This window comes from Mercenaria mercenaria, chromosome 5, assembly GCF_021730395.1.
Source record: "Mercenaria mercenaria strain notata chromosome 5, MADL_Memer_1, whole genome shotgun sequence".
NCBI lineage: Eukaryota > Metazoa > Mollusca > Bivalvia > Venerida > Veneridae > Mercenaria > Mercenaria mercenaria.
The window spans coordinates 33897865-33910021 of NC_069365.1; positions in this window are offsets into that span (position 1 = coordinate 33897865).

A 12157-nucleotide genomic window follows, 5' to 3' on the forward strand; every position below is an offset into this window, starting at 1 on the left:
ATTAGAATTGCTAGGTGTATAAAAGGACATATATCAAACCGGGAATTCCATGTTCCAAAAACAAAGCCTCTGCAAAATCCACAGCACGCATACAATGCAAACACCGAGGACACACGAACAAATATAGGAACACAGTGGGGTACCGCCTTGGCACGGTCAGTGGCAAAAACACCACAGGGGAGCTTAAATCGGTTTATGATGCGCACCCAACCTCACTCTTACCCCCACCATGTTCCAAAGACGCGAGATAGTGTAAATAAAAGTAATCCCCGCCAGGTGAATCTCTAACACACGCACTGGAAACAAAAAGGCATGGTATGTAAAACACACAAAAAATATATAAATATGTTTAAATATATAAACAAGAGGGTCATTGACCCTAAAGCACCCACCTGTGTACAAGGCTTCAAGTGTGTTTGTATAAGTACAGAATTAGGTTTCTTCTATGTTAGCCTACATTATATACATGTCTCTCACACACACTTTTGAACCTAGGGCAATAATTTGAACATTTATGGTAGACATTACAAATTTGATATCACACGCCAAATACCAAGGAATTAGCTATTATTGATTCAGAGAAGAAAGTGACCACGCCCTCTGGCGGCCATGTTTTTTGACAAATCATAATAATTTGAACACCCTTGGTACAGGGTCACACAAGGACCATTTGTGTAAAATTATTCTAAATTCGGGCCAGCAGTATCACACAAGAAGATTTTTAAAGTTTCCACTATATACATATAGGGACCACGCCCTCCAGCAGCCATGTTTTTAAACGAATTGGTATAATTTGAACAATCTTTGTAGAGGGTGACATAAAGACCATTTGTTTGAAATTATTTCAAAATCGGATAATCAGTTTAGGAGATTTCAAGTTTTTTCTCTCTATTTTTAGCTCTGGCAGTCCCTATATGCAACCAAGCGGAACCGTTTGAACAACTTTGGTAGAGGACCACCCAAGAAATATCATGGCCAAGTTTCATTAAAATCCATTTATTGGTTTTGGAGATGTCGTTTAAACACAAATGTTGACGACGGACGACTTGACAGACGGACGGACAGACGGACGACGAACACAACGTGATCACGATAGCTCACCATGAGCCTTTTGTGCTCAGGTGAGCTTAAACAAACCTTATGAACCAAAAACGTATGTACTCAATGCCTTAACAGAAGACAGAGCAACACCCTAAAGGGCCCGACGAAACAGGCCAGAAGACAGATATCAAAACAGTTCAGTCCTGGTGGGATTTAAAAACTGCTTATCATAGAGTCCTCCCCCTCTTCCGCAGGGTTCGCACAGCCTTGAAAAGTACTTGAATTTGGAGCTGTTACATGAAAAGTACTTAAAAATAAAAAAAAAGTCCTTAAAAGTACTTGAATTTCCATAGCCAAATGAAAAGTACTTAAAAAGTGCTTAAATTCTCTGGAAAAGTCCTTAATTTTCCATAATCTTAAATCTTTCGAGCAGAATAATCCCTTTTTGATCGGTAAAGTAGTGAAAAATGCGAATGTCGCGTAAAAAATCGCTTCGCATACGACGTACGAATTGTATTGAGTACAAAACGTTTAACGGTTTTTACGAACTGTGATTATTATGCGCACGGTATTGCCTGTTTCCGGTGTCAAAAAAAATCGGGAAAAATGGCGTCGAAGAACAATTGTGTGTTCAATAAAAATGGTTATTGACATATCCGTGGTTGTCGGACAACGATAACCAGAACAAAGCGATGTGCAAGCATTGCAATAAAACAATAGACATTGAATCTATGGGCGAATCAGCCTTAAAATCTCATGCCAAGTCGGAGAAACATAAAAAGAGCTCAACGGGAACTTCTTCGTTGCCGATGGATTTTTTTTACAGTACCACCCCCACCGCCTACTCCACAGGCATCCTCAACATGCTAGCAACAAGATTGCCAAGCGTTTTCGAACGGATCGAAATATATTGAACAATATTTGTAGGTCACACAAGGACCATTTGTGTAAAATTATATCTGGCTTACAGATTTTAAAATATAAATGTTCCAATAGATATTGATGAATTACTTGCACATTCATTTGTTTCTTTGTGTATAAATGGTCCTGTGATATGAATTCGTTTGACTGCACCTGTAAACCATGTTTACTTCCTTGTTTCCTGTAGTGTTAAGAGATCTCCGTGGCCGAGAGGTTAAGGTCGCTGACTTGCCCCTCATCGATGTGGGTCCGAGCCTCACTCGGGGCGTTGAACTCTTCATGTGAGGAAGCCATCCAGCTGGCTTACGGAAGGTCGGTGGTTCTATCCAGGTGCCCGCTCGTGATGAAATAATGCATGGAGGGGCACCTAGGGTCTTCCTCTACCGTCAAAGCTGGAAAGTCGCCATATGACATATTTGTGTCGGTTTGACGTTAAACCTAACAAAATAAATAAAATTGTATCCGCAAGCGTGTTCATACAGTGGTGCACATGGAATCTTCAATGATACACTTTATACAATCGTTTACATTTCCTGACATTATTTTTAGCGCACAAAGTGCTCAAGGTGAGGTATTGTGATCACGCTGTGTCCGTCGTGCGTGCGTGCGTCAAAAAAAAAAACAAAGACAAATATCAAACAGGGAATGCCACGTACCAAAAACGCAGCATCCCCAAAACGAAACCCACAGCACGCAGACGTGCACACCACAAACACACACACAAAGCCAACACATGAGGACAAAACGAACAAACAAAGGAACACAGTGGGGCACCGCCTTGGAACGGTCAGTAGCAAAAACACCACTGGGGAGCTCAAACCGGTTTATGGTGCGCACCCAACCTCACTCTTACCCCCACCATGTTCCAAAGACGAGGGACAGTGTAAATAAAAGTAATCCCCTCCAGGTGAATCTCTAACACACGTAATGGAAACAAAAAGGCATGGCATGTAAAACACAAAAATGCTCGTGTATAAAAAGCAAACCTTTAGAACCAAAAACGTATGTACTCAATGCCGTTTCAGAAGACAGAGCAACAAGAGAAACACCCTTAAGGGCCCGACGAAACAGGCCAAAGACAGATATCAAAACAGTTCAGTCCTGGTAGGATTTAAAAACTGCTTATCATAGAGTCCTCCCCCTCTTCCGTCAGACACAATCAAAGAGGGAAGCGTAGTGTCCAACTGTAAACGGGTTGAACACTTAACATGCGGTATGTCTCAGAACAGTTGGGTCGTAACCTCTTTTAATAAACGTTTTATAATTTTACCAAATACATTTGGAAAATTACCATGACCCAAGATCTTACGAAGTTTGTAATACCCCAGTCACACATACGGCGCGGATAGCTACGTCTAGCTACGGACAGAAACGTAGTAATCCGTAACGGTCCGTACCTGAGCCGTACCTCAGCGTAGTCATTCGTATTAATCCGTACCAAAACGTGGTCAAAACGTATTCAAAACTTATTCCAAACTTGCAAGTTTCTCCAACTTTTGAACATGCACAAAAGTTTGAGCGAACCGTAGCCATTTGAGCGCGACTTTAGTCCAACTTTGCTGAAACTTATTCATCCGTAGTTAAACGTACTTAAACGTAGTTATCCATGCTGTTACGTACCTCGCCGTAGCTGAACGTAGTTATCCGACGCTGCTCGTACTTTAACGTAGTTTACCACAGACCCGTCCGTGCACTGGGCAAGTTGCAAGGCGCAGTAAAACGTAATTCAACGCAGTACCTCGTACCTATCCGTACTTATTTGCGTCCTGTATTGTTTTGTTTGTTACCTGTTTCTCACCATTTATCCCGTACTAAGACGTACTGCTCCGTAGTTAAACACCCACAGACTAATCCTAGCCGCACCGTACCTCAACGCACGGTACCTCAACGTATGTGTGACTGTAGCTTAAACCACATCCCCATAAAAAACGGGTTTAGAAATACCTTCTCGCAGAAGTGTCTTTAAATTACTATTGAATTTTAAAACTAAATCAGAATTACGATAGTAAAATTTAGCAAAATATTTACGCAATTTGTAATAACGGTAGCCTTGCTGAAGAAGTTTACTTGTAATATATAGATCTATATTACGTTCATTGAAATGCTTGACATGACTACACGCTCTGACATTACATTTTCTTTGCTCATCTTAGATTCCGGATTTGATATAGTAAACTAGATGGCAGATTCTAAAATGCTAGCTGGTAGGTGTACCTTATGAATACCGTCCTTGTTCGGTATTGTATAAATTTCAAGCTGTTCCCACTTATATACTGCGGGACTATGACGTCACATCTCATGAGAGAAGCGCAGTAATGGCGGCTCTTAAACTATAAAGTAACATAAAATTATTCTTTTATTTCATGACTTCAAGCAACGAAGACGATATAAAAGGATCACGGGAATATTTTGTAAGTAAATCATATTTATTATCGATTGAAAGAAACGTTAATCAGTTGAATGGCAAAAAAGCATTCCTGCCAAAAATAAACACTGCCGATTTCAAACTCAAACTTCCAAGAATATTCAGCGATATATGACCATTTTGTGTCGATTCGCCGTAAAACCCAACTCACTCACTCACTGCATGAATATTCCGATCGCGACCGCCTCGGTAGCCTAATGGTAGAGCGTCCGCTTCGAGTGCGGGAGGTCGTGGGTTCGATCCCCGGCCGCGTCATACCAAAGACGTAAAAAATTGTACTAGTTCCTCGCTTGGCGCTCATTATTAAGAGGGTAGTGCTAGGACTGGTCAGCCCGGTGTCAGTATAATGTGACTGGGTGGGGTATCATGTCACGTGTCTACGGCGTGATATTCCAGTGAGACAGCGCTATAAAGTTGGGCATTGTGCTCTCTGCTACAAGTAGACACCGTCGTTTATATGACTGAAAAATTGTTGAAAAACACGTTAAACCCGAACACACAAACACACACACACACACACACAACGACGATGCACAGCTAAAATAAAATCTGAAGCGAAAGCATGCACATTTATATACATAATATTACAACAAAAAAATAAAGAATAAGTATCAACAGAAAGAAGTGCTAAACAAATTGTAAAGTTTGCAACATGGGTTTGGTGCGGTAATATTTTCTATTAGTATATAATTTTAATGCATTCAATTTTCCCTCATGCCAAGATTGCGTCTTTATACCTATAAAAATGTAGCGGGGTCACTGTGTCACTGTCCTTGACTTCGTATCATAAGGCAGTATATTGTCATTTATCTTGTAAGCAGTTGACCGAAATCAACAAATGATTTTTTATCATATTTACTTGGTTGTCACAAAGTGCTTGAACAGGTGTGACAGCCTTTGCTACTCACGTACGATGCCTCATCAACTGCAGGCACCTAGATCTTGATAAACGTGCCGTCGATGCAGCCAAGAACGTTTGGAAAGCCTATAAGCTGGTAAAATCCTGTTCTTAATATCTGGGGTTGGCCATTTTACAAATTCTTTCAAGTGGTCAATTAAAGCATTTGGCACACCATCAACAGCCAAACTAACGGTCCCTTTTTTATCGCCAACGACTTGGTATTTGGCACCTGTGGCAAAACATTTAAGGGCTATTAGAATTTGTTGCTTTAGGGATAGAGCACTGCTACGATTTGTTGGCCTCTTAAGGTAATTTTATTCTCATTTAACAGCAAAGTCTCATGATAACACTTTCAAGGACTATTTTTCAATTTACACAAAGGTTGGCTGTGCTGCTGTCAGCCTACTTCATCAATCAAAATTACGTTTTCCAAATAATGCAACAATATTTTCAGCCGAGGCCAAAGCTATTGATTAAGCTCTAAATTTTATATCAAAAAGTAGTGAAGAAAAATTTATTATCTTTTCCGACTCGCTTTCTGTTTTACAGTCAATTCATAAGCGAAATATGGAAAATCCATTCATTCAAAATATTTTTCTCATCTTTTAAAAAGTTTATTATATTTTGTTGGATTCCTAGTCATGTTGGTATTCATGGAAACGAGGATGCTGATACTGCATTTATTATCACAATCTAATCTGAAATTATCACATACCGATTTTAGGCACAAAATAAAGAAATACATTTTATCTAAATGGCAATCGTCATAGAACAGTGCTTCATTCAATAAACTTCATGACATCAAACCTACTCTAGGGGAATGGCACCAAGGGAACAGATCTGTTCGCAGGGAGGAAGTTGTTCTTTCTCGCTGTCGAATAGGTCATACCCGTTTGACTCATTTTTATCTTTTGAATAAAGAGGATCAATTTAATCTGGAAAGTAGATCTCTCGGAAGCACGGAGAACAATGCAAACAGTGAAAATTGCAGACTCGGTTTGATTGAGTCTGTTCATGAGCAGTAATGAAAAATGCAACACCGCCCACGCCCCCTAACACCGGCTTAAGCAGTATTCAATTTTCAACCCGAATGTGTACCATGTCAAACACCGCTAACTATTGAACATATTCTAATCGACTGTATGGACTTTGCTACACAGCGCGGTACATATTATGACGTTCAATCTTTGAAAGAGTTACTTGAAAACGTTTCAGTCGGAAATGTTTTATCGTCTTTAAAGCAGATAGGAATATATCAAAAAATCTAACATTTCATATTTTTGTTTACATCTTGCAATGTTATTATGTTTGCAGCTGATATTTTAATACACACGTATATACATTTTTACATTACTGTTTTTAGATATGCTTTACATTTTTACATGGATGTTTTTAGATATGTTTTACATTACTCATAGTGTTCTTTACAATTTTACATGGATGTTTTTGGGTATGCTTTACATTTTTACATCAGTATTTATGCTTTACCGTTGGCGTTTACAATATGACTTCATCTCGGCGATATATGACCATTTTGTGTCGATTCGCCGTAAAACGCAACTCGCTCACTCACTCACTCAAGTTAACACCATTATTGGAAAAACGATACCTCTCATACATTTCATTGTCTCTAAGGTTTTGCTGTGTGTCTTATACACAAACAGAGCGGCAAACATCTTGGAAAGCAGTTAACTTTTATCGGAGCTCCTTACCTTGATTAGTTTAACAGAAGAATCGTCTGTTCAAGCTAACGTTAAAATCATTCGTAAAGTTTGAGCAACAGAATTTAACGAAATGATTAAATTTAACGTCTCTTTATCAGATATAATAGACCGTTTTATTTAACGGCCTTTCGAACAACTGGGCCAAGACGCTTGGTGGTAGCGATGTTAAACATGTGAACGCAAACTGTGCACTGGATCAAATTGCCTGCATTGGCTCCTACACTGCAGCAGGGCTCTATGTTATATCAGCCCGAGGCCAGCTTCAGGAAACAAATACAGACCAAAACATACGGATTATCAATATCCATTCGCCGAACTCGCCATTGGATTACTTCCTCGGGGTGACCATTGAATACCGTACACACGGAGAAAACGTCAAGATTCAGGCTTATTTCATCTATATTTGCCATATTACTTGACGGATTATAATAATAAGAAAGACAACAAAAATGAGTGGTTGTCTCCGCAACAGGCGCCTGCCATTAGTTCTTAGTACTTTTCTTTAACACTTTGTCCAACTTCTTTTCTTGGACTAACTGTAGATAACGTTCACACTCGCAGTTGGGCGAAGTGTTTGTGAGAAGGAGAGCACTCAGTTTGCTGTCTTCTACGATCTTTATCTTATGAATATGCGCAAAGTAATAAGGAAAATATAGGCAAAATGATTCTCGAATCGGTACATTTTTCCCGTACACATATCGGGACATTTTCCCCGTGTATATGGCATACAAAAGTCACATGGGTTTGCTATCCTGTTCCTGCTATAAAGATGTATCAAAAAGCGTATGTATATGATTCATTAAGAAGTGGTTCACTTTTCGACATTATGCAAATAAATACACATAAGGTGCCGACCATTTACAGTCTCTTTCCTTTAACTTATACAGCTAAACAATAATGAGTCTGGTAATGATGATGCTGCGGCTGACATCATATTTCTCAGAAAATGACCTTGTGACTTATGAATCAATATTATAAAACATAATCGTACCAATATTGAGCATTACTATAGTATAATAGGATGGCATAGATTCTAATAGCAAAAATTCTTTACGAAATGCCAAAATATACATGTACTGAAAATAACTGTTGTTGAGGTCATGAACCCAGTTTAACAAAATCAATTGGCATTTAAGAAATTTATTTCTATAAGAGGGTTGAAACACTGAGAGCGAGGCCATGTTTCACATTACCTTCCTTTCTGAGCAAATTTCGTCTTCGAAATTCAAATTTCAACAATCTGACAATAGGCAATAATTAAATTACTTAACTAGCAACTATAGAATTCAACAATTATGACTGGTAAAAGAATAATTAGGTAACATGAGTACAGACACAACGTGGCCATTTAAAAGGTACATAAATCGGATAAAGCTGTTTTCTGTTGAAATATCATATGAGTACTTTAGTACGTATATGCATCTGCAATACACATCCCACATTTATACAATTTTTAATTAACAACTATAATTAAACATCTTAAAATATTCAGTCAGCTAATTGCTAATAATACTTGTCTTTGAATGAATATACCGTTAGTTAACTTGATACTTTACTACATACTATGTCTTTGTGTCTCACAACAAGAATTTAAAACTGTTAAATCACATGCAAATAGACAATACCAAATACTTTTTTTATTTCAGGTGAAAGTTTATATCATAGAAAATATCAACTGCTGTAATAATTTGAATTACTACATAGCAATTTCAAGATATTTAAGAGTCAGAAGACTGTTGATAGACAAGAGTAATAAGAACAGTAGACTTTATGACACTGTCATACATTCAGCATTCTACAGTAACTACCATTCGGTTTGGTTCGATAACACATATTTAACGGATGTGCTACAACACCAAGTTTATAACTGAAATGCCATTGTCAGTTGGCCATACAGACAAATAATAATACCAGCAGTGTGAAATTGGACACTGTAATACAAGTTTAAAGGTTTCAAAATAACCTTTACAGTATATCTATAGAACAAGTTACTACAAAGGGTTACATATGCTGTCCAAACATAGGCACCTTTACAGACTGTATAAGTAGCAATACAAAGAAAGCTGCAGCTTTTAATAATTGGGCATTTTTTCAACAATTTACTTTTGTAATTACAGATGCAATGCCAATACAAGGATTATTGTAATTTACACTATAGACATAAGACATGAAGATAGGAATTTACTAGTAAATATTTTAAGAAGTTAGAAGTACTAGTGAATAATATATATAAATATTACTTATAAGGAAAATTTGAGATTTACCGTGAATAACATTTGGAATTGCAAAATACTGGACGGATCCGACCACGAAAACCTAACAACCTGCACAGATGAATAGAAATTTACCTTTCAAGTTCTTAAATCAGCTGATTAGTTAAAAACTTCTGTCTGTTCCGTCTGAGTCTGGGTTCTTCGGCTAACTTTAATATTGTCATCTATGGTGCGGGTGGTTCTCATGGTTAGTATTCGTCCATCCTGGATATGTATTTGTTCAGTTCTTGTGATGGCAAAATTCTTGAGTTTGAAGTTAATGTGCATGCTTTCCGGGTTTACTTGTTTCAGAATATCCTTTCGTTGTTGGGCGGACAGACTAGCCACGGATCCCGTCAAGAAATCCGAAGGTGTGTACCTGAATAGTATTCCTAGATTCTAATGATTTCCTGGCTGGCACCTGGCGATATATCTTTTTGTGTCGGTTCGCCGTAAAACCAAACTCATTCATTGATTCATTTGCTTGCACCTTTATCCACTTTGGCCGGAACTCTTCTGGACGTCCATCCTTGAGCTAATATTAGTGTTGTCTGGCTTAGAAACAGAATAGTGATCTGACTTGTTAATTTGTTAGTTCGGATGTGTACTTTCTAATGGAATGGTGAGAGTTGCTGATGATCGTTCTGTTGGTTGATGGTCCTCTGTAGATGGTGATGATGTGACTAGTTTTTCAGTAGTTGGTCATTCCGCTGGAGTTGGTATGTTTGTTGGTAAATCTTCTGGCAGTGGTGATGATGTTTTGTTTCTAAAAGGCACGGAGAGGTGTGGGTTTGGAAAGATCCAGTCTAGAAATATCGTTTAGGGTGTGTCTGGTTGATGTTTGGTAGTTAAGAATAGGTGTGGAGACTGTATCATGGTTCTGTTTATGTGCTGAATCAGATGACGTCAACGGTGTGAGTGCTTGTTCTGGTAAAAATTCTTCCAGAGCGTTCGGAACGGATGTATTATCAACGATAGAAGTGGCATCAGGTTGTTCAGAAACATCTTGAAGAATTGTCGGTTGAGTGGAAGAAATATTGCTGACTGGTAGATGAACAGTGGATTTCATGGTATTGGTACATGCAGGTGTCTCGCACCCTTCGGAAAAGGGTATCAAGAGTTGTTTTACTGTGTGAATATCAATATCATTGGTATGGTGGTGTTTGGCAACCAAGTGCCTCCTTTGCACATCGGTTCTCTACTTTGGTAGAACATACTGTCTACCAGTACACAAGGAACACATAACTTGTGGAGCATAGCGTTCATCTTTATACCTTTTTAGTTGTAATTCTGAGTTGTAGCAAAGGCCACGTGGCTTGCAATGGAAGCAGTACTGGTCATGGTATTAAGAACAGAGCCAGAAGAAGTTTTCAAAGACATTCTGAAAAAGATTACAATGAAAAGAACATATATAACAAGTCTTTATTTGTAAATAAAATGATTTTATTTAAGCAAGACTTTCGGCATACCTTTTCTTCCTTCAGTCATAAAAGCTGGATATCTCGTCACAAAAGTTACAACATATATTCTTAATCCTCTTCAAAGGGGCCTCCGTGGCCAAGTGGTTAAGGTCGCTGACTTCTAATCACTTGCCCCTCATCGATGTGGGTTCGAGCCTCACTCGGGGCGTTGAATTCTTCATGTGAGGAAGCCATCCAGCTGGCTTACGGAAGGTCGGTGGTTCTACCCAGGTGCCCGATCGTGATGAAATAATGCACGGAGGGGCACCTGGGGTCTTCCTCCACCATTAAAGCTGGAAAGTCGCCATATGACCTATCATGTGTCGGTGCGACGTTAAATCCAACAAAAAAAATTATAATCCTCTTCAATGCTACTATTGCTTTAATTTCGGGCACAACGAGAAAAACTGCAAAGGTGATTACACTTGCCCAAAGTGCGGCAAGGACGGCCATTCTCATGGACATGGCACTTGCAGCCGTCCATTGCGTTGTGTGAATTGAGCGAGCCGCATTCAGCCAAGTCTCGTGATTGCAAGACATGGAAAATCGAAAAGGAGGTTCTCCATGTCAAATTCACACAGAGCATTGGATTTCCAGAAGCAAGACAAATTGCCAATGCCAAATTTACATCTCCAACACACGCACAAACTTATTTATCAATAACTAAATCTGTAACTAACAAAACAACACAGTGCATTGATGCTTTCACTCAAACAGATTCTGGACTTTGCTACACAACGCAGTACATATGAGCCGCGCCATGAGAAAACCAACATAGTGGGTTTGCGACGAGCATGGATCCAGGCCAGCTTGCGCATCCGCGTGATGAATCTGTCAGATCCAATCATAGGTTCCAGAGTTACGGCCCCTGATTGACCCCTGAAAGAGCCAAAATTTATTAATTTTTACATTGTGAACACGATAGAAGTGACATTTTATATTTGATTTTAACCACACTTAAATAAATTTAAGTCACAATAATATCTCAGTTCCTTTTGAAAACCGGCTAGATTCCATCATGGGTTCTGGAGTTACTGCCCCGTAAAGGGGCAAAATTTTCTAGTTTGGCCCTTTCAGCCATATAGAGGTTTAATTTATGCTTTGATTTGACACAAACTTGCACATAATGATCATCTTGATGATTTCTAGGCCTGGATCGAAACTGGGTCATATGGGGTCAAAAACTAGGTCATCGGGTCAAATCAAAGGAAAAGCTTGTTAACAGCCTAGAGGCCACATTTCGTCGCCTCAGTGCAAAACGTGGATAACTGGATTAACTTAAAGGATTTATTCACTTTTTGCACTAAGGTGACGATTTATGATCCAATCTTAATGAAACTTGGTCAGAATATTTATCTTGACGATTTCTAGGACAAATTCGAAACTGGGTCATATGGGGTCAAAAACTAGGTCACCCGGTCAAATAAAAGGAA